We start from the raw sequence: 27516 nt of genomic DNA, 5'->3' as shown, positions 1-27516 counted from the left end.
TGTTATAAAAAAGTGAAAGCAGTATTGTAACAGTGGCATAACATTGTGAATGTAGAGATTTGACATTGAGTTACATAGAATCATAGAATCATAGAATCGTTTAGGTTGGAAAAGACCTTAAAGATAATCCAGTCCAACCATTAACCTACACTACCAAGTTCACACTAAACCAATCAAGGGTAGACTAGACAAAACCATTTGGGGCATTATGGGGCATTATGGGAGACGGTGTCAAAAGCTTTGCTAAAGTCCAGGTAAATGACATCCACAGCCTTCCCATCATCTGCCAGGTGGGTCACCAGGTCATAAAAGGAGATCAGGTTGGTCAAGCAGAACCTGCCTTTCATGAACCCATGCTGGCTGGGCCTGATCCCCTGGTTGACCTGCACTTGCCTGTTGAGTTCACTCAAGATGAACCTCTCCATAATCTTTCCCGGCACTGAGGTCAGGTTGACAGGCCTGTAGTTTTCCGGGTCATGGGATACATGGAAGTATCTAACCACCAGCACAGAACTGGAAATTCTTGGCATGGAACAATGGAGTCCAGGCTGAAATCTGGACTGTTACAGCAAGGAAATGTTTGTTATACGCAGCAGTTTGTAACTGACCCCACTGAAGTGAATGGAAAAACTTCCTTTAACTGTAGTGACCTTTTAGGTCAGGCCTGCTGTTCCCAGATACCAAAGGTAGAGGAATGGTTTTCTGTAGGTCGATTTCTCCTCTCCCTGATGCACTATAGTTCTCTACAGATACTGTAACTTTAACTAATCTCTCATGTATATTCAAAGCATTCTTGGTTTTCAATGTAGCACAGTAAAATTATTTGATATTTAAAACCCAAAAACACAAAACCCCAAAAGACCAACAAAAAGTTTCCCCATGGAGCAGAAAATAAAATGCAAAACTTCATAGTACAACTTCTTAATACACTCTAGAGAAATAATCTGCCCAAAATAAAGAGTAATTCAGTAAAAAACCCCAAAGTTTACAAATAATCAATCCTTTGTAAAATAAAGAAACTGGAAATAATGAAATTGGGAATTCCTGAAACTACAATTTAGCAAGAAATATTGCAATATGTATATCAGAGGAACACATTTAGCCACTTAAGTGAGTTGGCAAATCTTGTGAGAGTTTCTTTTAAATTAGTTAAAAGAATGGATACTTTTCACATCATGCACAGCCTAATCTTTGCAAAATATCTAATGATGAAAAAATATCCTAAATCTAATATATAGTCTAGAAATTTAAAGTTATTAAATAGTGATGTTGTCTAGTCATATTGTTCTTCCTTGGGATAAAATTGTTTTTATATAAGTTATTAATTTCTCCATGGATACTGATTAAATGCCTTCCTGTCACTTGACCATTTACAAGAAAATCTGCAATTAGAAATTAAATGTTATGATAGAGAGTCATAAAGATGCATTAGTAAAGCACACTCTAAAGATCATAATTGTGGGGAATCTAAGTTTTGGGAACTCAATATACTTAAAACAAGGAATAAACAATGAAGGTACAATACTGAGCACAGTTTATTATTCTGTATCCTGTGTTTATTTTGTTATAGCTGTTAACAAATGCCTACACCAATTCCATCTACACAACAGTGAGAACAGATTGAAATCTGTTTTGTTCACCATCTGAATTCTATTTATTCAACACTTAACAGGAGGAAGTCTTTGAATAACAGACAACCTGTCTTACACAGCTTATGTCTGAACTACTTACAATATGGTTGTCCAAAGAATCATTTCCCAGCCAAAATTACACACAACTATAACATAGCTTTCTCATTCTGGCAACCCTAACCTAACTTCACCCATAGTCTAGCATTTTTCCATGGTGTCCTTCAGGAGCTTCATTCCTACCTTACCTACTCCAGTTGGAGCTCTGGCCTTTCTCTTTTCTCAGCCCAAACCTTAATCTCAAAATTTTGCTTGGTCTCTGAGTAAGATAAACCCAGCTGTAGTGAGAGTGCTGAAAGCAAGCTAGGGCTGCCAAAGCAACCCTTATATCAGAACTTCATGGATTCAAGGATGCATGTAGTAGTATCAGGGGTTTGGTTAGGGTTAGGAAAAGGAGAAAGCCTGGAGTTCAACTTGGAATGGGTCTGAAAAGGCAGTGCCAAAGAAAATGCACTGCTGCCGAAGGAGTTCTGCCCCAAGGAATCTCCAGTCTGGAGAAAGTCTGGGGGATGTAGGAGGAAGCCCAGAGCTCCAGAGTAGAACTGAGAAGAGGTTACCAAAATAAGTTGAGGAATAATATTTTTTTTCCTAAGGAACATTTCATTGTTGAAAGGTCCAGACCTACAGATGAGCCATGGGCTAGTGTTTTAATTAAGGCTAGGGTAAGGATTATGGCTAGGGTTCGGGTTGTGGGGAAAGACAAGTACTGCAGTCAGATTTGGGCTGGAAACAGCTACCAAAGGAAACTGCTGGCTACAAAAACATTCCCCTCAAAGAATTCTTTATCTGTGAGAATTCAGGTGTATCTTTTGTGAGGTTGAGCACGGTGTTGAAGATAGAATTACAACTGGAAGGAAGAGCCAGCCCTGGGCTCCCATTGCAGTGGAACTGGAAGAGTTCTACCAAAGGTAAAATAGAACTGCCAAAGCTTTCTCCCCTGAAGACCATTTACTACTTGGAAGGTCTGGGTTCCCTTGGTCTGTGACTCAGCCTAGGGTTAGATTTATGGTTAGGATTACAGTAAACTCAGGTTCAGTTTGTGAGAAAGAAGATGGGCCGAGAGGCCCATCTGGACCGGGGCTAAGAAATCAAACTGAGGGCTACCAGAAGAATTTTGCTCCCAGCAGTTCTTCATCTAAGCAAAGACCAGGGATGCTGTGTGTGAGGACCAGATTATGGTTATACATAGGATTAAGGTTATGTTTGAGAGAAAGAGGAAGCCCATGACTTCACTTTAAGGTGTCTGAAACACTCCTTGCCAAAGGCAAGATGATTCTGCTTTAAGGCAAACTCTCCAGTCTGGGCTTTCTGAGCCCATAGCTGTACTTGGAAAGGGACTATAAATGGCTGCTCAGGAAAATTTAAGGCTACTAAAAGATTCCTCTTCAGATCAATTTTTCCTCTGGGACTAGTCTGGGGTGTGATGTGTAAACTATGATTAGAGCCAGGGTTAGGGCTGAGAGAATGAGAAACACCAGAGCCAAAGTTGCAGGGTGTAGGAAAGCTGCTTCTGAAGAAAACAAGGGCTGAAAACAATAGAGCTCTTCTGTCTTCTCTCAACCCTAACTCTCATCTTCATCCAAGTATTGGGCCAAGCCTTGCAAAAGACACCCAGGTCCTCACCAGCAGAGAGTTCTCCAGGGGAGAATTTCTTCCATCAGCCTCTCCCCAGCCCCTCTCAGACTGCCATTCCTGGCTTTGTCTTTCCTGCAGCCCATGCAGACTCTAGCAGATTGATGTGTAGACCTGCTTTTTGTTATCTCTTCTTGTTTGTGACCATATATCTCTGTCTGTGGATACACACACTGTCACTTTTACAAAATGATGGTAGCTCCTAAGACTCAAAATCAAGCTGAATTTTTTATTAGTTTTATTTTCCTCATTATATATGTGCAAGTTCCTGCTGACTCTGACCTCAGTTTATAACTGCCTTGTTTTCAACTTTCAGTGAAACAGAACACAATGTCAGCAGGTGACAAATTGTGCTTTCTTGATGTCATTCTATGATTTAAAATTGCTAAACGTGGACCAATGTCCGAGTTCACTTTTTTCCCTTATTAAAACACTTAATTCATTCTTTCTAAAGAACTTATGTTATTTCTACAACCCATTATATTAGGTGAGACAGGGACAAGCATTTAGTGTGTTTTACTGAAGACACTTTTATTCACGCCTGTTAAACTATACTGCATGGTCAAACATTATTATCTATCTGATGTACACAGTCTGGCAAAAAGGAATTTTTGAAGTAAGGTTGGATACTTAGTTATCTGTAAATCTTTATTAAGAAAGAGCAATAGTGAAAAACAATCCTGTGTTCACTCAGAGATATATGCAGACTTTGTTCAAAGGCTTATTTTATTCTACTTTACAAATATATAGATAATAATTAGATGCTACTGGTTGGCAGCGAACAGCATGATGCACCTCTTAAACTGTTTAGTTCTTTGTTACCTTTCTAATTAACTTTCAAGAAACTTTAATGTCATTATCTGTAACATTTGAGAAAAATTGTCTAGAAGCTTTTAATCAAAATCCCACCTAATACTGAGATGACCCTTTAAAACAATAATAGGATTTGGAATTATTCTGTCTTGGTTGCCCTTTGTTGATGTTACAGTTACTCTTTTTAAGGTATCTTCCACAGTGTTTGTGGTGCTTACAGGTCATATTTTTGATGTATATTTTATTTGTTATTTAACTAACACATACATGATCCATTCCAGCAACTCAAAGAGGATAGGTCCTACTCCCCACCTGTAGGGACCAGCATCTCAGCCATTAAAAGTAAGAGTCCCTCTACCTAAGAGAGAGGATATAGTGGATACATACCACAGGTCACTCTGTGGTTTTACCTGCATGACCACTGAGAGGACATGAGGAAGTGGGATGGAAAATCTACCTTGACCCTAGAGGCACAGGTATGAGTTGTGAGGAAAAACAATCACAAAAGGGGGTTCTTCCAGGAAAGTTGCTGCTCCAGTTTCCAGTGGGCAGTTCCCCAGACAGAGTAGAAGGGATGATTTTACTTCCAATCTTAATAAAGGAACTTTTGATTCACATTTACAAGAAGTGAATAACGAATACTATGACCAGTATTAGAGGGGCCCTGCCTCCAACCAGGTGGAGGAAAGGGACAATTGGGTTTACTGGACTGTGTGGATTCAATGACCTGGCACATCAGACCCACAGGTGTATAAGGCTCTAGTGGACGCCGGTGCACAGTGTACCCTAATCCCATCAAGCTATAGAGGGGCAGAACCTCTCTCTGTTTCTGGAGTGGCAGGGGGTTCCCAAAGGCTAGCTGTATTGGAGGCTGAAGTGAGCCTAACTGGGAATGAGTGGCAGAAGCACCCCATTGTGACTGGCCCAGAGGCTCCGTGCATCCTTGGCATAGACTACTTCAGGAGAGGGTATTTCAAGGACCCAAAAGGGTACCGGTGGGCTTTTGGTATAGCTGCCTTGGAGATAGAGGAAGTTAAACAGCTGTCTACCTTGCCCAGTCTCTCAGAGGACCCTTCTGTTGTGGGGTTGCTGAGGGTCAAAGAACAGCAGGTGCCAACTGCTACCATAAAGGTGCACTGTCAGCAATATTGCACTAACTGGGACTCCCTGATTCCCATCCATAAGCTGATTCATTGATTGGAGAATGAAGGAGTAATCAGCAAGACTGATGGAGAGTGGAGACTAGCAGTATACTATAGTAGCCTGAAGGAAGTCACGCTGCCATTGAGTCCTGCTGTGCCAGACATGCTAGAACTTCAATATGAACTGGAGTCAAAGGCAGCGAAGCAGTATGCCACCACTGACATCACTAATGCATTCTTTTCAATCCCTTTGGCAGCACAGTGCAGGCCACAGTTTGCTTTCACCTGGAGGGGTGTTCAGTACACCTGGAAGCAACTGCCCCAGGGGTGGAAACATAGCCCCACCATTTGCCATGGACTGATCCAGGCTGCACTGGAACAGAGCGAAGCTCCGGAACACCTGCAATAAATTGATGACATCATTGTATGGGACAACACAGCAAAAGAAGTTTTTGAGAAAGGGAAAAAAATAGTCCAAATCCTTCTGAAAGCCGGTTTTGCCATAAAACAAAGTAAGGCCAAGGGATCTGCACATGAGATGCAGTTTTTAGGAAAGGCAAGATGGACATTATCATATCTCAATGGATGTGATCAACAAAATAACAACCATGTCTCCACCTACCAACAAAAAGGAAACACAAGCTTTCTTGGGAGTTGTGGGTTTTTGGAGAATGCATATTCCAAATTACAGTCTGATAGTAAGCCCTCTCTATCAAGTGACCTGGAAGAAGAATGATTTTAAATGGGCTCTGAGCAATGATAAGCCTTTGAACAAATTAAACAGGAGTTCATGCAGTAGCCCTTGGGCCAGTCCAGGCAGGTAAGATGTAAAACGTGCTCTACACCACAGCTGGAGAGAAGGGGAATTAATGAGGTTGTATTGGATAGTGTGGTATGTGAGCATTATGTAAATGGTATGGAATAAGGAGTGGAGAATGTGCTGGTTTTGGCTGGGGTAGAGTTAATGTTCTTCATAGTAGCTAGTATGGGGCTATGTTTTGGATTTGTGCTGAAAACAATGTTGATAACACAGGGATGTTTTCGTTATCGCTGAGCAGTGCTTACACAGAGGTAAGGCCTTTTCTGCTCCTCGCCCCACCCCATCTGTGAGTAGGCTGGGGGTGCACAAGAAGTTGCGAGGGGACACAGCCGGAACAGCTGATCCCAACTGACCAAAGGCATATTCCATACCATAAGACATCATGCTCAGCATATAAAGCTGGAGGAAGAAGAAGGAAGAGGGGGACATTTGGAGTGATGGTGTTTGTCTTCCCAAGTAACCGTTACGTGTGATGGAGCCCTGCTTTCCTGGAAACGGCTGAACACCTGCCTGCCGATGGGAAGCAGTGAACAAATTCCCTGTTTAGTTTGCTTGTGTGCGCAGCTTTTTCTTTACTTATTCAACTGTCTTTATCTCAACCCAAAAGTTTTCTCACTTTTATCCTTCTGATTCTCTCCCCCATCCCACTGTGAGGGGAGTGAGCAAGTGGCTATGTGGTCCTTAGTTGCCGGCTGGGGTTAAACCACAACAGCCAGTAACCCCTGCTTCATGATCCTACATTTCATGGTAGCAGAGCCTACATACCTTCTTTGTTGCCATGGTCAGCTGTGCTAACATTGTTTACCCCTCAATTTTAATTGCTACCTACAAAATATTATTCTTAAGGAACACAACCTGATCAAGAAGCAGTTATTTCTCCAGCTTCAGGTTTGATAAGTATGTCATCATTATGCCAATATTGCTCATAGCACGATGTCCCAGCAGTTAAAAACAGTCATTTAATAGAGGATTAACACAATATAACATCTGCTCTGTTGAGGCAGGGAATTTTAGCTTTAGGAGGATCTAGTATGAACTGCTTGGTCAATATTAGTTATTTACACAGAAGTTCATTCTATTGTATGAGCTCAAGGAGATCTCAGAAACTCCTTGCCACTCCTGCACTGGCTTCATGTGATCAGATTTAAATGTCTACATCTGAGCTAGCTGTCTAGACATTTTTGTTTAGCCATTGGAGAGAAACTGACATTTCTAGGCATGTTTCATTTCATCTTAACATAGATATCTAAAATAGGTGCAATAAATTTATTCTGATTGTGCCTAATTCTCTACTTAAATTCTGTAGATGTACAAAGTGTAGATCTTTGAAGGTAGGACAGCTGAATTAAACTTTGTTTCTGAATGATTACTGAAAAACACAAAAATAAAATCATCTATGAAAATACAGGGGAAGGAATTTTGGAGGTGTTACAAGCCATGCCAGAGGAAAAGTTCTCTGGAAATATGAGAGGCAATTGCAAATTAAGTTCAGCTTGACACAGGCAGAAAAAATTAACTATGGAAATATATTACAGAAAGGTGAGCAGTATTGCACACTACGATAAAAACTGAAAGTGGCAAAAAGATGTTTGAATATCAATAGCTTGGAGGACTATGACAAGAGGGTCATACAACAACAGAAATATTGGTTGGAAGGCACTTCCAGAAGCTGTTTGGTTGAAGCTCCTGCTAAAAGCAGGATCTTTGTCAGCAGTAGATCAGGTTAGTCACAGCTTTGTCTGCCCAAGTCATGAATATCTGCAGGGCTGGAATTTCTACAGCCTCTCTGAAGGTCTTATTCCAGTGCAGAACACTGACAGTCCTTTATGCCATTGACATTTTTTCCCCTCATGTAAAGTTGAATGCCCCATGCCTGCAGTTATTGAACTTATTTTGTCTGACACTACTGAGGTTTAGTTCCCTTATCTTTGTAACTCCCTTTCAAGCACTTGTAGAGAACTATTAGGTTACTTTTTATCCTTCTCTTCACCTGGATAAACAAGCTTAGCTCCCACAGTATCTTGTTACAGGAGATGTGCTCTGTATTCTCCTGATAGACCTCCGCTAGACCTACTTCATTTTCTCCACATCCCTGTTGAACTGGGGATAACAGAAACATTATTCTCATAGCAGCCTCACCAGCACCAGGTAGAAGGGAATAATAATTTTTCTTGATCTTCTGGTCACACTTCTAACGTATTTAGCATGCCGTTTGCCTTAGTTGTAAGAGAAGTTTTTTATGGCTTGTATTCAAAGTACATTCAAAATAAGTTGGAAGTAATTTTCAGCAGGGGTCCTACTCAGCCAGTAGAAGGCTTCACAGACTTCTCCAGAGATGAAAGTGACAGTGTGAGTCTGTCAGGACTTTTAGTAGTCTCAGATTGTACATTTATTATTGTTAACATGTTGCATGCTTCCTAGTGTAGCTGGTGAACTTTCTATTGCTTCTTTTAAGGAGAAGACAAACCGATTTTTCTTCCAAATGAGACTTAATTTTATTCCATAATTCACAATCATCCTTCCTTTTATTATTCTAGGTAATTCTTTCCCATCTGTGGTAGCTCTGTCCTTTGAATATTTGTAGACTATCATACACAGTAGCTTTCTTTTTCATAATCCTTTTTGAGACAGGAAGGGGTGCAGAACTAATTGCTGTACTTCATCTGTGCTCATGAGAGATGAGGATAAAGAACTTTACACGTATATGAGATGCTACCTTTTCTGTCTGGTCAAAACCTGCAATGTATCGTGACATTTTATGATTATACTGATACCAGTAGAAAATCATGGCTTCTTAAGACAATTATAACTTCCTCATCCTTGTCCACTTGAACTTTTGAATCGGTTTTAAATGTGTTGGTATTGCTAGTGGCAAATCAACCATAAGGTGTTCTGATTTTTCAGATTTATATATCTGAACAATTTCTTACTGAAATGTCACTTCAATAACAACCTGACTCTGTATTCAATAGCAATACAGCTTTTTATTTTCACATATGCATATATAAATCTCTCATGCATCTAATGATTCAGCATAGCTTTTCCCATTTGTACCCTTAGATAGCTACAAATGTTACTGAAGGATGCAAGGGATCAAACAAATGCTTTAGAATGTATCCATATAACTTTAATGAAGACTGGACTTTAGAAAAAAAAGCTGTGTTCTTTTATCTGCTGTGGGTCTCAATATTATTAGAAAGAAATGTTCTTCAGCAAAAGAATCTAGTTATAAATGGCCCATTCTTTTCCGAAGCGGGACATGACTCAGTAAACCCAACAGATTTCTTGTATATGATGTAATGAATGGCCAGTTGACTATAGTCCAAAAAACAAAATGGGGTGACTCCTGTATTTGTAGAAGCCCATAATTATATGGTGTTCCCAGAACCTATGAGAGGTCCAGGGACTTCCAATCTATTTCAGTGATTCAAAACACTTTCTCACATCTTCTTGGATGTGGTGTTCATCTCTCTAGTCTCTTAAAAACCTTTTTAAAAACTCAATATGAATATTTCCCCTTGGTAAGGTTGTGTTTATTTAATGTGGCCAGTATCTCCTTGAAAATTACATTTTGAAGTTTTGTGGTCTTACTGAGACAGAAGAAGAATCTTTTCTCAAACAGAGCTTAATTCTACACCTGTGTGATAGCATATTTGCTGTAATCTTTGCTACTACTACTTTTTAGCCTTTGTCTTATACATTTGGCTCATTTCATATAGATACATATGTATGCTGAAGTTAACTGATGCTTTGTGAGCATTCAGGTTTCCTCAGCTGACTTAGGTGGGATTAACCACACCAGATTTTTCAGTAGATTCAAGAAAGGCTTTAGGACCTTGTCCTGGTTTCGAGTTAATATACAGTTAGGATAGAGTTAATTTTCTTCCCAGTAGCTGGCATAGTGCTGTGTTTTGGATTTAGTAGGAGAACAATGTTGATAACACGCTGATGTTTTAGTTGTTGCTAAGTACTGCTTATGCTAGTCAAGCACTTTTCAGCTTCTCATGCTCTGCCAGGTGCACAAGAAACTGGGAGGGGCCACAGCCAGGACAGCTGACCCAAACTGGCCAAAGGGTTATTCCGTACCATATGATGTCATGCTCAGTATATAAACTGGGGTGAGTTGGCTGGGGAGCAGTGATTGCTGCTTGGGAACTGGCTAGGTATCTATCGGTCAGTGGCTGGTGAGCAATTTCATTGTGCATCACTTGTTTTGTATATTATTATTATTATTACTACTACTACTATTACTATTTTACTTCTATTATTAAACTGTTCTTATCTCAACCGAGGAGTTTTCTCATGCTTACTCCTCCAATTCTCTCCCCCATCCCATCAGGGCAGCGGGAGTGAGCGAGCAGCTGCATGGTGCTTCATTCCTGGCTGGGGTTAAACCACGACAGACCTGAAATGGCTAAATCCTTACGTTCAGGATTGGGAACTAGAGTTGCATTTGGCACCTGAGTCATCTTTTTTTGGGACAATTAGGATCCTCGGAACAATGACCTGAAAAGCCTGGAGACAGGGCACAGAGTTAGCAACTGGAACCATTATGCCCAATAAGAATAGATACTTAAGGCAGGTCTGGAGGCAGCTGGGATTCAAACCCATTCCTAAAGTCTTCCTGTGTTCTTTTACAATTAGGTGGTGGTGATGGAGCTGCTTAAATCCTATGGAATAGCCTAGCAAAAAACAGGAGAACTGGCTTTATTTTCAGTCCTGTGAGGATTCAAACTGTCTTCCACATTTCAAAGAGGATGAGAAGGGACAGTGGGGAGTGCTGCTTCACTCTCCTTTCAAAGTAATGCCACCAGGTTAAAATAAATGCAATGTATTAGTTTAGATGCAGATGATGCGAATGTGATCATGGTTCTGCAGTTCAGTGTCTTTTGCACTGAGCTGAAATGAGAAACACTGACATCTTTTCCTTTCTTCCTGGACTCTTTCAAAATTTCATTTTAAAAAACGGTCTAAAAACCAGAAATAGAGAGCTGAGTCTAGCATGTGCCCTCTCATCTGAGTACCTCTGGGCTACAAAATGAAGCCTACCTGTCTAGTTCTTCATCTATAGACTGAAGATCCTTTTTTACATGGTTGTGTGGGACGTAGACTTGCATCCCTTCAGGTTGAAGTTGTCATTGAACTCTGGTTTCTTTGTTGAGTGAGTGACTAAGTTTGAATAGAGCACAAAACTGCACAACTGCCCCTACCTTTTTTAATAGTGGTTCAAATATAAAGAAGTTAACACCATATTTTGTAAAAGACTAGTCAAGAAGTCACAGCCATTCTCCCATATGTTCACCCATTCTGGCTTCAGTCGACCAGAGGGTTTAATAATACAGTTTTGTAGTCAACTTAAAACCATATTTCAGTTGAGATCTTGGTTCAGTCACAGTCAAGTACTGACAGTATGACATATTTATTTCCCTATTTACTAGTTAAAATGCACAGACATCGATATATCACTTTGTGGTTATGGCGATGGTAATTGCTGCATGACTCCTGTTATTTTCAGATGTCTGGTTTCAAAACCCTGTAAAACTTTCAAAAAGTCAGGCCCAATTCTTAGAACAAAAGGAAAGACTTCCAACCCGTTATTTGTTCTTCTGAATGTATTTTAAAACATATTGAATGACTATATAAAGTCTTCCTGAAAGTTTTCACAGGCCAAGGTTTATTTCTTGATTTATTTCTTTAGCTATAATGTATACAAATAAAAAAATATTTTTCTAATGGAAGAGAGCTTGTATAAATAATGGCTGCAGAAAGAGTTGGGGATTTTTGTGCTGGTGATGTTTATTGCATCATACAGTTCTGATGATTTTTTTTTTAAATGAAAGAGGTGACTTTGCATTCATTTGAATAAAATTGATGCCCCACTCTACTACATTCTACGAATGATAACAATGAGTTTTACTAAAACAGAAAGACGAGTTAAGTATAACTTTGTTATACTTAGCTGTAAAATATGTCACTTTGCTCCTTGAACTCTTTTGGATCATGAACTCCTTTATTTTGGGACGATCCAATTACTAATAAGAAAGATACACACAGAAAAAAGACAGAAAGATATTGGAGATTTCATCAGATCCTTTAGGGTACAATATGGTTCAGTCTTGCCAAAGTCAATGAAGCTAGAGTTCAAAACTTTTACTGTTCTGATAAATTGGGGTTTTTTTAGGCAGATAGACATTTGTGCAAGAATAAAGATGTGTGTCTTGAGGTCACTGGCCTTCAGTCGAGAGATCAGCTTGGAGGAACTCAATAAATATTTGAAATTAATCTTTTATGCTTCAGCTATATTATCGGAATTGGAATAATATGTCAGTCTATAATACTTCTTTTAAAAAAAAATGTATATATAACCTTTTGTGGATGGTATTGAAGGCAAATTTATTTAAGTCACTAAAATAACACAAAAGCAAGACAGTACAGTTAACCTCTGAGATCTACACAGTATAATGTCTATATTTTTTGGCTGGAATTTATAGGATTGACTCACATCCTGTGCCCTACCACTTGCCTTTGAACTTTGAAGCACTTAATGTTCTGTATGGTTAAAATTCTTCATAGCCAGAACTGGATTACTAGAGAAAATATCTTCTCAAGTAGTATACAGATTTCAAATTATTTGAGAACTACTTTGTTTTCTTTGTTGATATACTTTTCTTTATATGCTCATTGTATTATTCTGTTAGCTGTTTTCTAATGACCTCAATTTTACTTCCCAATAATATTGATTTAAAAAATACAATAAAATGAATTTCTTCTTTGCAGTTGAAATTAATCTGTCTAATTTCTCATATCTAATTTAAAGAAAAATGTGCAAACAGCAAGGAAATTAGATTTTTTTTAAAACAAGATGCAATTTAGATAATTACCTCCCTTTTATTATGTGTATGATATTTGTGTATGTTTACAGTAATACATCTCCAGAGTGATAGTGAATCACTTAACTGAGGTAGAAGTTCTTGCTAAATTTTTACCTATTAAAATGAGAGTCTAATAGAGATTTTTCTGTATCATAGACTAATAGTAGCAAATCAATCCTGTGAATGCTTCAGTTACAGCTGTATCCTCTTCATGGATATTTTTACACCATCCAATATCAGAGTGTTTCTTTAGTCTCAGTAGCAATCACTGCTCATGTAGAGGAATCAGACAGAAATCTGATTTGTCAGGAGTTGTCTTTGCTGTTTCACAGAGTACAAATCTGAGGCAGTCAAGCCCTCTCTCTTTACATTGATACAGATGAGACTGGACCTTGAATTCCTTATTCATCATGTTTGCAGGAAGTTCTGTGAAAAGACATTTTTCTTCTATTTTCATGAAACTTTTAGTTTGTGATGCAAGACAGGCAAAGATATAAAATGTGATGGTCTAACGAATCTTCTGAATGAGCACCACCCTCTTCATTGATTACATGTAGGACTGCTGGATAATCCAGATTGGAAGGGATCTCAGGAGGTCTCTAAGGCAGCATACTTCACAAAGTGAGCTCTTCTCTGAGCTCAGACAAGGCTGTTCATGGTTTTGCCTAGTCTGGTTTTCATAGCCTTGAACGATGGAGGCTGCACGACTCTCTGGGGCAACCTGTTCTATGCTTGACCATCCTCATGAGGAATATGTTCCTCCCTACACCCTGTCAGAACCTTCTTTGCTCTTATTTATGCCCCCTTGTCACAAATACAGATTTGTGGATCCTGCCGACTACACCAATTTGTTGTGAATACAGATTTTTTACATGGCTTTGGTTAGCAGCAATTTAAGATTTATTAATATTTTTGAGATAGATCATGATATTAGGTGTCATAATTCTTAACAGCACTTAAGCATCAGCCAATTTGAAACAGCAATTTGATGGAATTTGTTACAATCAAGATAGTGACTTAGTTAAAGATTCGAGAATGGCAAGGTTCACTCTATTACATGGAAGAAGTGCACAAAGGAAAATTCAGCTACACTCGAGTTAGAATGATTCATAGAGGGATCGTGGGTGCAGGGGATAAGGAGGACCCTCCCGTTGAGTCATGAAGTTCAGAATAGACCCCCTTACTTTCTAAACTCCTTTCAGAGAGGAGTCTAGATGTGGCTAGGTCCAATCTTAGTCTCAGATTTGGTCAACGGTTTATGTGAATAGGGATAATATATATGTATATATAGCCAAATTGCACACACACCCAGCAAGGTTAACCTGTGATCAAAATTTCCCTTTTTGTGAGTTTCATGAATTACTCACTTTTACATGCTAGCATTCACCAATGGACGGTCGCTGAACCTTGTGAAGTCAGGCTTTTGAAGTCCTCACGAAATCGATGGACAATCCTCGCGAAATCTACCCTGAGAGGCATCCCAGCTCAGGGGAAGATACTGGGTCACACAGTCTGCTGTGGTCCTGGAGAGCTCAAAAGGTTCCCCCTTCTTGGATCGCTGTTTATAGGATCTCAAGATGATTGGCTTTGGTCAGTATTTTACATTCTGGCCACAATTCGTGCCGAGTCATTCTGGTACACAACTCAGGCAGCAGATAGCCCAGACGTGGACAGAGACTGCCTGATGTGCCCAAGCCATTATGACCAAGATAACAGCAAATAGGGCTTATCCTGGGATCTCAGAGTGGCCAGGGGGGCTGCAGCACCACACCCCTGCCTCTCATATTGCCACCATGCACTCCCAGGAAATACCTGGCTTTGTCTTCCTCGTAATCTCCAGCAGTATTTGAAGGCCGCTGTTAAGTCCCCCTCAAGCCACCTCTCCTCTAGGCTGAACAAGACCAGTTGCCCCAGTCTCTCCTCATAGGGCAAGTGCCTGAGTTGAAGGGGGAAATCACTTCCCTTGACTTACTGGCTGGCTGGTAGCACAGTAAGCTGCTGACACTTTCTGAAGGTCTTTTGGTATTCTTTCTCCAGTTCAGGGCAAGAGACATACATTGTAACACAGATTGCTAAGGCATCAGGTAGACTTTGCAAGCTCTTGCTGTAGGATTCCCAAAGGATAGACTGCTCTTTGCTGTTTTTAATGCACTGTGTTTTTTCTGTGCCTTCTAAATCCATCTTAGGCTGGAACATTGAAATTGGCATAATACTTTTTGTGTGGGCAGTATGCCACACTAACAGATGGCCATACTAGTGGACCAATTTTGATTAGGATGGGCAGAAATCCTGAAACAGCCATCAGTAGAGCTTCTGAGCCTGTCGTTACAGGCATAAGTCATCACTGCTGCTGCTCAGAGATGCAGCTCTGAATATCCCAGAATAGCTTGTGTCTCCATGTAAAGTGTTTCTGCTCCAGTGGATCAGATTAACTTTGAGACAGAGTAATAATATTTAAAAGTCTAAGTAAACTTCACTTAGGTTGTCATGGCTACCAGGAAACACATTTCCTGTGACCTGTAACTTCTGTGTCTCACAGAAACCCTTATTTTGTTTCTTTTTCAGACAAGCAGCCTTCTAACCAGCGCAACAGTATTTTTTACAGGCACATTTTCCCAGGTAGATAGATAGATAGATAGATAGATAAGTAGTTAGACTGGTCCTTCTGTTTGAAAAATCTGAAAACACAACTCCCTATATGAGTGGCTTAAAACTTTTGGTATGCTTTCCTAAATAGTTTTAATAACTTGAGTGCTTAATTCAGTACCTTCTCCTCTTCCTATTTTAATGCCAACTGATAAAATTGTAGTAAGGGTTTTTGAAATTGGGATCTGTTAAGCAGGAAGTCTGGTTTTGCTCATAATTGTGGATGAGGGACCACTGAGAAAGTTATTGTCTATGGTGATTGTGTCTCCATTCAGAAATTTATGCTTTCTGTGTCCCCACTTGGGGACAATACTTTCTGACTTATTTTAAACCAGGAGACCTAATCTTGAACTGTCAAAATAAACTTGGTTTTCCAAAGACAATCTTTTACAAAGGTGTACTGCACCTTGATGGTGATCTTTATTCCCTGGTTTTAGACTTTTATCTCCCCATTGAGCATAATCTGTCCCAGCTATTTTATTTTTATAAATGTAAAAAAAGAAATTAAAAAAATAATTGGGAAGTATCTTCTGAAATTATTTGATGAAAAATGTAATGGAACCAGCTTTTGCATCATTTTAGTTTTTGGGAAGCAAAACAAGTGATAAGATTTATGTTCATATTGCATTATCTGTACCTCTACATCCACTGTCTTTTAGGTAACATGATATGAACAAATGCATTATCCTGATAGAGCACAAAGACACAGGGCAGTACTGTTATTTGTATTACTGTTATATTTGGCAGCTTTTATCCAACTATGGAAGCTAGCCAGTGAGTAGTGAGGCAGGATTATCTTTTGGAAGCTGATTATTGCTGCATTGTCAGTATGCATCAAAGTGGCACATATCACCATCAATGATATTGCACTAAGAATGATCAGAACTCCATAAAAATTGACCTGTGAAAGAGGATTTAAGACTTTTTAGTCTAGAAAAAGAAGGCTGAGAGAACACATAGAAACCATCTTCAAACACAAAAAAGGTGGCAGGAAGAAAAGGAATAAACCTTCCTTATTCTCTGTGGATATAGTGAAGAGTAACAGGCTTTAATTGAAGCAAGGAGGAGGTAGGGGTTACATTAGGTAGAAATGTTTTAAAGCTGAGAAGGGTTAGGCACAGGAATAGATTACCTGGGTAAGTGGTGTAGCGTCTGTCACTGGCAGGTTTTAAGAAGTGATTATGTTAATAAAATAGAGGCATGCCTAGTGCTTCAGCTGGGTATGGATTATATTATCTGTCAAGATTTTTTCCAACCTCTTTATTCTATTATTATTAAACGCCTTGTCATCATATAGAGTTCCGTGCTTATCTTCTTTAGCTTGCAAAGATATTTTTACGGGATGAACATCTCTAATTAAAGGAAGAAATATTATTCTACACAGATACAAAACATATGTAAACACTGAAAGTATTTAAATATGGGAAAAAAACTCTTAATGAATTTTGTTACAAATTAAAGAAAGAATCATTTGTAATTTTGCTATTTCACACAACAAAATGATATTTCAGATATGAAAATATACTGACCGTATCACTGTGCTGAATTCAATGTATGAATTGGAAAAGATTAACAAATAGATTTCTAACACTGCATAAATTGTTCAAAATTTGATTAAAGCTAGTTTATGTTTTTCAGGAGGAACCATGACCTTAAATAATTTTCTACCCTGGATGCCTAGGACTGCAAATGGCTGAATGTCCTTAGTTCCCTGAAGGAAGTCTGAAGAAAGTAGGAATTGAGGAAGACCAGCATATCAGACTTTTCTATTTCTTCAGTTAAAACTAATACAGTTAAAACAAAATTCAGTTAAAAAAAAAATACACTTGTGGTCTATGCATGTTGTAACAGCAAAAACTGTTTCTGAAGAATGAGCTTCCTAATGATAAGCAAAAGGAAGATGGAGTCTACAGAAAAGATGAAATACTGAACTGCAGACTATGACAGCTGTTCAAACCCACAAGACAAAACTAAATAAAAACTTTTTTTTTTTTTTTTTTTTTAATAAACCCACTACGGACCTGAAAGATCTTTTACAGGCAAATCCTGAGTTAAGCAATAAGCCACAACAGAACTACTAAAGCCTCATATGCTGAACTGAAATAGAAAATACACCACAGTTTCTGAGGAAGTTAAGAATTGCTAACTGCAAAGTCAATCAAAACCCAGCCATCCCATGAAAGACAAATCACAAAAACAAGTGACAAAATTTCAAAAATTGAGTGAGGGAGAAAAAGACACTTCCTAAAAAAGTTAATAGCTTATTTGAAACTAGAAAAGCAAAACATTCAGTGTTCTTCAAGATATGTGAAAAGCTGAGCTGTCTCTTATCCACAAACATATGCTATCCCAGAAGAAGATTTGAAGCCTGATTAACTGTAAAATGATAACCTTTTGTAGACTAGAGCACCTAAAGCCTTAATGGTGCTCTCCAGTCAACAACAAACAAAACAAAAACATTTTTAATGCAGAATTCCAGATGCCTTCTGCTGATCTTTCCAGATGTCAAATTCAATATTTAGCCTTGTAGCCCTTGTTTTTTAGCTATGTAAGTATGAAATACTTACTAGCTTGTACTTTTCAGTTCAATCAAAAATGAGTGGTTACAAATCCATGTTTGGTGGATTTTCTGAACATTGTGCTCTGTGTGAGCAGACAGCATGAGGTATCCTAACCTCTAAAAAGCCTATTCTTAAACAAAGCCAACAACTGAACCCAAATCACTATTAAAGACGGAATGCCCATATTAAATCTCCAAAGGAGCAGAAATTTCTATTCACCTGCCTGAATAAATGTCAAGTGATTAAGTGCAACTGGAGCTATGAATAAAGTCATGGCTTTAGCCCTATGGGTGTACAATAAATATAGTAGAATTTGAAAAATTCATCATGTAAGGGACTTGGGGATTTTATCGATGGAATGTCTTGCTCAAATGATCCCCAGGTTGAATTATCAGCTTTGTTCTATGATCCACAGGGCAGACTTAAAGTCCAAGACAATGTGAGTAAGCATGCATGTTTTGGATCACTGAAAAGATTCATCTTTAAATAGGGAGAGCTTGTCAGCAATGACCTTAATTATTCTTGAAGCTCCACTATAATGTTGCCTGAGATTAATCAGCTGCATCTACTGTGTAATAATTGCAATCTTCTGCAAAGATTTATTCTTGAAGGTAAGGCCTCTTATGAACCTTCAGAGGATGGAAGGGAAGGGCTTTTCACCCTCTGAAGCACAAAGGACATGCAATCTGTCTAATCAGGAACTGTAGATCTCTTCCTAAGGGCAAGATCCCCTAAAGTGGGACCAGAGGAAGTTCCACAGAGACAGGAAAAGAGATGCCTGATCCCAGTATACATAGAAGAGAGGAAGAAAATCTAAGAGCTCACTCTCCACTGTCCTCAAAATTGGTGTCCCCTCTTCTGGTGTTCGGGACCCTCATATCCTTCCTCTTCTCTATTCCTCAAATAATTTTTCCTGTGATTGTGGCTCTTATGAGCCGCATGAACTCCCCTGCTATTCTAGTAACTCTTCTATTTATCCCATAATCGTAGATCCAAACCCCTCCTTCATGTCCTTCTCAGCATTTTGCTTCCACTGCACAGGTAATTTTCATCTGAGATTGGTTTTTTTTTGTGTCTCTCAAATTATTGTCTTCCTTACAATTTATTTTCCTAAAATAAACTTGCTGTTCTCCAGAGATGAGAATAGTAACACATCTGCACACTTCCCTCACATTCTGCAAAGGTCAGGTTCAAACTTGCATTGCTAGGAAACAGCACCAACACAGTAACAGCATCATGGCCCTTGGATCATTTACAAAACTGTCCAAAACAGGGAATTTTTTTTTTTTGTATCTGTGCATTTTTAGAGTGTGTCAAGCCTAGAATAAGCTGAATAAAGCTGAATGGACCAAGCACTATTGCAGAAGCAGGTTGAGTTGATGAGGTTATGCCAAGAAGGTATTAAAACAGTAGCCTGAACCTCAGTGGTATACATACATACACACAAGGAAGTAGTGGATCATACCCAGTAGAACAACTTCTTTTGTTTCTTATCTTTTAGACATATTGTTCCCAACACCGTATTTAGATGATTAGTAGTCTTTCTTACCACTGTAATGCGTAGCAAGTGTCAAAGCAATTAATGTAATTACATACATATTGTAGGCTTCATCTTGCATCAAGGACTTCTTAGTCTGTCAGCTGTTACTTCACTATAAAAAGCTTCTGTACTGTCTCTTGTAGAAGAAGGAGTTGGCTTTAAATGAGTTTAATTATCCTTTCTCAGACTGGTAGGACTCAGGAGTTGTTACTAAAGATTGTCAGAGGTATATTGGCAAGCCATAGTGTGTAATGAGATCTGTCAGAGTATTTCCTCCACAACCTTTTTCAGGCTTTCTGGAAATCTGGTAGACAAAGTTGTGGTGATAAGCATCAAGTGAGCATCTGACAGTGAAAAACTATACTGAATGTTAACTGTGGGATTCAGCCTATAATAAACATGCCATAAGCATGTTTGTCCAGACTCCCTGGTTAAAGGTGAGAAGCAAACAGGACCCTAGGCTGTAGACTATGAAAACCGAAAGTAGAGGAGAAGCAGCCTACAACCGTATCCAAATTGCTTCTGGGAGCATATTTTCTCCTTCTTCTCTTAGCAGTGTCAGATCAGAATTTTTTTCAGAGATAGTACCCAGGGAAGGTAAAAAAATGTCTTTCTAATGTTTACCTACATTTTCCTTTGAAAAAAATTATGTAATTTTTTCTTACTGTTTGTTTTCTTGTACCACCAGATATAATTCTACAGTCTTAGCTCAACCTCTGCTATCTCCTAACATGTATAAACTCTACCATGGCCACCCCTGCATTAGTCACCCCCAAGCCGAGCTGAATGCATTATTTTATTGTTTGTTTTCAAGTCAGTTCTGTCAGTAATAGTGGTTCTTAATGCTCCCTGAATATCAAATGATCAGAACTCTTAGCTGAAGTCTTAGTGATTGCTATAGAGAATTGAAACAAAAACATAGCAAATTGGGACTATAATATTTGTATAGAAATATGAATGCCACCAGTATATACATGAAAACTGCAATTTCAATAAACTATGCTGTTATGATGACTCTGGGGAAGGCAAACCTCCAGCTCTGCACTGTGAATGTCTGACAAACAAACAGCGATATACTCCATTAAGATGTGTTATGTCTAAAATTGCATTAGTTAACCAGTCTTAGATGCTTTCTTACAAAATAATAGAAGACTAAAAATTAATAGTGAAAATAGAAGAGCTAATATAAAAATAAGAGGAGGTTAACAGAAGAAGGGTGAAGGTTGAGAGATAAAGAAGTAAAACATGAGAAAACTAAAATTGCTGTCATCTATATATAAGTGAATTCTTATAAGTGAATTGTATAAATTCTACCTCAACAATTAAAATGAAAGTGACTTTACAACAAAAGACATTTTTCCTCTTGATTTTGCAAAAATATACAGCTGGAGGTGGCAAAACTAAAACACATTATTATCAATACTTTGTCTCAAAAGCGTCACATAATCTCTTAAAAATTATTTGCAATCTATTTAGAGTTATGAAAATTTATTTAACTTTCTTGGAGTTTTTTGTGGAAACGTGGAAATGACATGACAACAGAGTACATCTGAATAAATTTGCAGATGCATAGTGATTTTATTTCACAAATTCTTTTATTGCTATTCCTTAAATATATATATTTACAGTACTCCTGTGTTTGAAATTTTTATCCCTCATTTAACTCTAAAGCTGTCCCTGATCTTACTCCTATTGACATGAACGAAAACTTGTACTGACTTCAGCAGTACAGTTAGGACAGCAGACTTTTAAGAGCTGATGGAAACAATGGGGAGAAAAATTAAAGTGAAAAAGGAAGAAATGATCTCCATGTCATCCCACAACCAAACCTTTACTGGGTTCGTAACCTTTTTTTCACATGTATACTTATACCTTTTATCATGTACTAAAGGACCACAGAGAACTGTTTCCTTCTAAAGCAGAGTCTTTAGTAGAACTAAATGAGAGTTTTTCCCTTTATATTTTGCTATGAGATTTAAAAATACCCTCAGTCTTTTCTTCCTGATACAATTCTTCTAAGAAAACAAATATTTTCTCTAAGCCCAGTAAAAATTATAAATATTGTCTGTAGTGCTTGCAAAAGTGCTTATTTGTCTCTAGTTATCTTTTTAATAAAGATGACAGCATTGAGTCCTGAAGTTTATCAAACATGGACTCTTACTTAGAGCAGGTCTTTACCTGCAGGTCTTTGTAACGTAGTATGTTCCTTTCACTAGGGCTGTGGGATGTGGTCATAACCTTTAAACCAGGCTAAAACCAGTAAAAAATGCTACTTGTTTCTTCATTTCTAAGTGATTTTATTGCTTTTTTATCATATAGTCCTAAATAACCAATAGCAAGAAATAGGAATGTTATATGCAGTGACTCTGGGAAACATTAGATTTGTTCTGTTTCTTGAGTTGATTCTGCCTTGTTTTTCTGCAAAACTCACATAAATCCATCCATTGTCATGTCATTTGTTATTTGATACTCAAGAATACAGGATCCAAGGGGTTTTCAGGTTTCTAGATATACAGCAGCCTTATGTAAGTAAAGAGATTGCCTCCTCACACAGGTTTGGATTGGGATAAATAATTTGGCCAAAGAATCTTGCATTTCTGTATCAATAATAAGAACTAGTTTTTCACTGTCTTTAATTTCTACTGACTTTAAGGAACACAATATAAGCAATGGTTGCTGAAGTCTGGCCTTTATGATTTTATGATTTTATTAGTTTGAAACCCATATAGAGTAAGACTGACAGTTAGGCTGGGCTATTTTGGGCCAGAAATGTACTAAGCTAGATAAACTGTAGGGCTGCAGTCATGGCTGACAGACAAAAGAATTAAATGATACCATCCTAAAGAGTTTCTCAGTAGGGTGTTACCAAGATGATCATCAAATTTGTATTGGCTGATGCACTTACATTCTTACAGCCTGACAACATTTTTGTGTCTGCTCTGTCTCAAATGCTACTTTCTATACCCTAAAATGGTCAGCTTTTGAAATTTCCTGGTCAGATGCTAGAAAAGCCAGGTTTTCAGCGATAGTATGGAACAGGTTTGGAGCTGACAGTGTGAACAGTGGTAATGACTCCACGCTTGTACAGATAGCAAATTGTCAGCTTATCAGATCCTCCAGTTTGACAGATTTGTGTTCACTAAAGTAAAAATTTTCATTGGGATTTCATTTTGGGGAGGCAGAAAGTGTTTGGAGGTGAGTATGATTTTCACGCTGTTACAGAATATTTTGGGTTTTATAGGTTTGGGGAAGTATTTTTCCTTTCAAGTTTCAGCTCAACATTTTTAATGCTAACAAATCCTCTCTATATTACTGTGAAAGCACTGAGGTCAGTATTAAGTATAATTCTTGTCAAAGGGCTGGATTCTATACTAAATTAAATCTTTTTCTTTTTCCCCCTTTGCAGTACTGAAGTATTTGAAATGGGGCCATACGAATAACAGAGAAAATGATGCATAATGAATAGTGAATAATCCTGTTAACATCTTTCTCAAGAACAGTCATTCCCAAGCATTTCAAGATATACTCAGGGAGGATTTTAATCATAGCATTGATAATTTGGGGGAGAAGCAGAAAATATATAAAATAAGGAAACTTAATTTCTCCCCTGTGTGTTTTTAATCAGTCATGGAGCAGAAACAATGCTGGTAACTTAGATGACTGCTGAGAACAGAAAATTTAAAAAAAGAGTCAATAAGAATTTCCCCATTTATTATTATTTTATTTCCTCAAACAGACCGTACATTTTCAATTAGATTCTTCAGAAAAATGTAATAATTTGTCATTGGAAAAGTCTATACTGATATGACTACACTTGGCTGAAATGAATCAGTCAGGCTGCTAGTGTATTTAGAAAGGGTTTGCATGATTCATTGCAGCCAGCTCCCAGTCTAATTCATGACAAAAATAAAATTATTCCAAAAATTGTTTCATCGAAGCCAGTGGTGTTGTCACTGAGGTGAGGTATTACTCAGTGTAAGTGAAATTTACACTGTGTGGAACTGTGTGAATCGTGCTAAGTACGAATGAGTCAAAACACAGTTTAGAGAAAGGTCAGATTAACCAGACAAGAAAAAAAGAACGTTAATTATTTGTCTAATTTATTAAAATAATTTGTTGTATAATTCCACCTGTAGGTGGAATGTGAATACAGACTTGCAGGTAGATTTGCAGAATGCAAGTAGTTGTCTGTGAATACAGGTTTTGAGTTGTGAAACCATTCAGTGATGCTTTCTATCATGGGATTTTTTGAACAGGCACAATTTTGGTTTATATGGATGTGCTCTGAGACCACAGATTATGAAGAAGAAAGCTACTTTTCAGAATCACAGGCTGGAAGAGACTGACAAGATTACAGTTCTTACATGACAGAGATTCATCAGTGTTCGCAGGGCACACCCCCTACGTAGTACCACATGCCATAGAACCCAAACTGCTCCTAATACCTTCCAACAAACTTTAAAAGACTAACATGGTATTTGCAAGGACTGGGCAGAAGCAACACTGCTGAAATTAATGGATAAGTACAAGTGTGAAATTTGCAGTTCCAAAAATTTACTTTAAAAAAAACCCCAAACCCCAAACCTAAAAACCTGAGTATTGGGGGTTCCTAAAAAAGTCTGCTGGAGAAAGAGAAAAGCAAGACAATCAAAAGTTCTGTTTTAAAGCTGTGCCAAAAAAAAAAAAAAAAAAAAAAAAAAAGTCACTGTTCTAAATACTGTTTAAAGACAAACAATATTCTGCTTCTTTTCATTTCACTGATTTTTCCCCAATAAAAGACTTCTCTGAACATTTCATATGCTGCCTGAACCTTGGTTTATCAACTGCAAAGTTAGGTATTGATCAGTCTTTGTAAAGGTCAGCTGCACTAAGAAATGATCTTTGAAGAAATGACTAGATTAGAATTCTCTAAGGGATGAAATAGTGGATATCTCTTCATAAAAGACAGACAGACAGTCTTACCTAAGTCTCCAGACATTCTTTGCTGTTTAGCCAAAAATTACATATAACAGAGTTACAGGGAGTGGTTTACTTTTGAGAAAGACTCGGACAAATTCAACCAATTTAGGAAACAAAACCAAACCCAAATATCCACTTGCAAGGTGGCAGAAAAATCTTATTTATTTTCTATATTAGTTGGAAAATCAAACAAATTTGCATATCTTACTAAACACATCCATCTGTCTTCTACTTTTTCTACCACATACTGAATGATGTAATTATAGTGTGCACAAGAAAGTGTAACAATTCTGTTAGACAGACTACAAAGCCTTTGTTTAAAGTGGAAGGCAAAAGGAAACAAACCAAATCCTTTGTTTTTCTACTTGAATATATATTCATAAAAAATGTCTTCATGATGACTTTCACTTTAGCACTGTAAATATATAAGGCTGTAGCACCATAGGCTTAGCTATAGTTGATTCTGAAGCAGCAAAGGAATGACCCCAGTTAGTTTTCAAAGATGAAAGTTTCTTGAGCAAAGAGTAAATTAGAAATTAAATCACTGAACTGGCCTCTGGGAATGTAGACATGCCAAACCGAGATGATAAGGCCATAGTAAATGAGCGCACCAGTAAACAAGAGATGGTGAATTCAACAACAACGAAAAGGATGTGAACTCTAGATTTTAAAAGGACAAAAAGGCATATTTCAATTTGAAGATTTTTATTCCTCCAGGGTCTCTGAAAAAATGAAGCAAGAGATTTATTACACTGAGAGATGGTGCTGCCTCTGAACTGTCTTATGCATTCCACTTTAGAAAAGGAAATTTAGCTGGCTGGGCTGCAAAAATTACATTAAATACACACTTACTGTGCTTATCAACAAAACTGTTGACTTCCACCCCCACCCCTGCTTCCTTACCTAGATGATATTGTTCATAAAACTAGTTACATGCCAAATAAACCCAGGCAGGTGTGAGCAGCCTGGCTAGGAACACACTTTGAATGCAACTCAGGAATTCACAATAAAACCGGACTCTGCATCTGTACCCTTGTGAATACAAGACAGAATAGATCCAGTGCTGAAAGTGCTCTTTAATACCTTCCCAATTTTACCCCTTATTTTCCTTACAAAACATGTAACAGAGAGTACAGCATCAGCACTGACGGCAAAATGCAGGTAGAGTGGTAAGCAAATCAAGCCATACTGCATGAACGTAGTGTTATGCTTTGACACAATCTCTTTGTGTACATTTCTTGCAGACTGTACTGTCTCTTTTGCTTTTTCTAGTCTGCACTTGAGCTAGGTAATAAAAGTGTTGCTGCTCCATTTCTTGAATTGACATTTTACATTCCTGTCTTCAGGGTTATATTTTCTTTTCTTACACAGCTTTAATGAGAATTGAGAATACATCATAACCACAGTTCCAAACTGTGTTTTTTGCAAATGTTATTAGCAAAACAATTGCAGCAGAAAGTCCAGAAGCACTAGTTACAAGGCAAAATTTAATGTATTCTGCCATATCGACTGGGGAGGAATACCTGGCATTTTCGAAATCTCATAATTGTTGGATCAAACAAATGGACAGAATTTATAATAACAATACTGTAAAACTCTGAAAAGGTGCTCTGAAAAAAACAATGTTAACACCTTTCATTTTTTACATAGATTCTATGTCAAATAAGTGTATTTTTTTTTCCTGGATACCTTTCTCATGCTGGACTGAATCTATACCATAGTCAGTCAATACATAAGCATGATTTCAAGAAAGAAAGTTCTATGATTGCCTGACCCCTGTAAAAAAAAAAAAAAAAAAAAAAAAATTTTCTTTTCCCAGCTTTTCCTAGTCCAGTTCTGGCAGTGGACTTTCAATACAGGCTATACAGTCAATTCTTTCTTGCCCTGCTCAGGTCCAGAAATGTAGACTGAACAGTAATCTCTTTCCTTCACTGTTCGTTGATACCACCTGTTAGTGGCCCAGATGGTCATCTCCAATCAGCTCAACTTTATGAGCTCTACTTTATGAAACTCATGCTCTAAAGCAAAATTTATATAGAGACCTCATTCTTTTGTATTAGCCTGTCTGTCATGAAATCCATTCATTTGGAAAGTTATTCTACCTCAGCATTGCTAAGGTCACTGCCACACTGCCACAGTGTAACAGTGGCTTGCAAGACAGGGCAGCATCTTTGGATATTTGTAAATGAAATGAGACTCTTAAGGTATTAAGAGGAAGGATTGTGGAACAAATTTTTCCAATAAATTAAGTCGATGGAAATGACTTGTGCTTTTAAGTTTGGAATTTGACCTTTTGTGTAACCAATCACTTTAATAAGCAACTGCCCTTTTATAACATCCATGCACAATAAATACACTAACTACTGTATCAGCACTAAGGCGGCTACAGATAGATGGCTTACCCTCAAAGTTCCCATTTGGCCTATTGGGAGAAAATTTCTTCTTTGCAATAAAGAGTAGAAGGTGATAGAGGCTTAAATAAGTTTAAAGTAGTAAAAGGAATTACCACATTTATGATGGAAATTCAATTGCAATATAGTATGGGCCAGTTCTGGAATGTAAAGCATTTTCAGATATTTGCTTCATTTTTTCAGAATAACAGAAATATTAATTATACCAGGACTGCATCTTACTGTGCATCTCTCTCTATCTCTCCTCCCGCCCCTCCCCCCCGCACTAAAAAAAAGAAAAAAAGAACAAGAGGACAAGCATGTTGTCAGTGCTAAATACATAAATTGCTTTCAGATACTATAGTATATGAAAAAGACAGTGAATGAGACTGATGTAAGGAGCTCTTTGAATATTGTAAAATTTTTTACTCACAGTTTGTGATTTTCCTAAAT

This window comes from Pelecanus crispus, chromosome 1 (assembly GCF_030463565.1).
Source record: "Pelecanus crispus isolate bPelCri1 chromosome 1, bPelCri1.pri, whole genome shotgun sequence".
Classification (NCBI taxonomy): domain Eukaryota; kingdom Metazoa; phylum Chordata; class Aves; order Pelecaniformes; family Pelecanidae; genus Pelecanus; species Pelecanus crispus.
The sequence above is the reverse complement of the archived record's forward strand: the minus strand, read 5'-3'. Positions refer to the sequence as shown.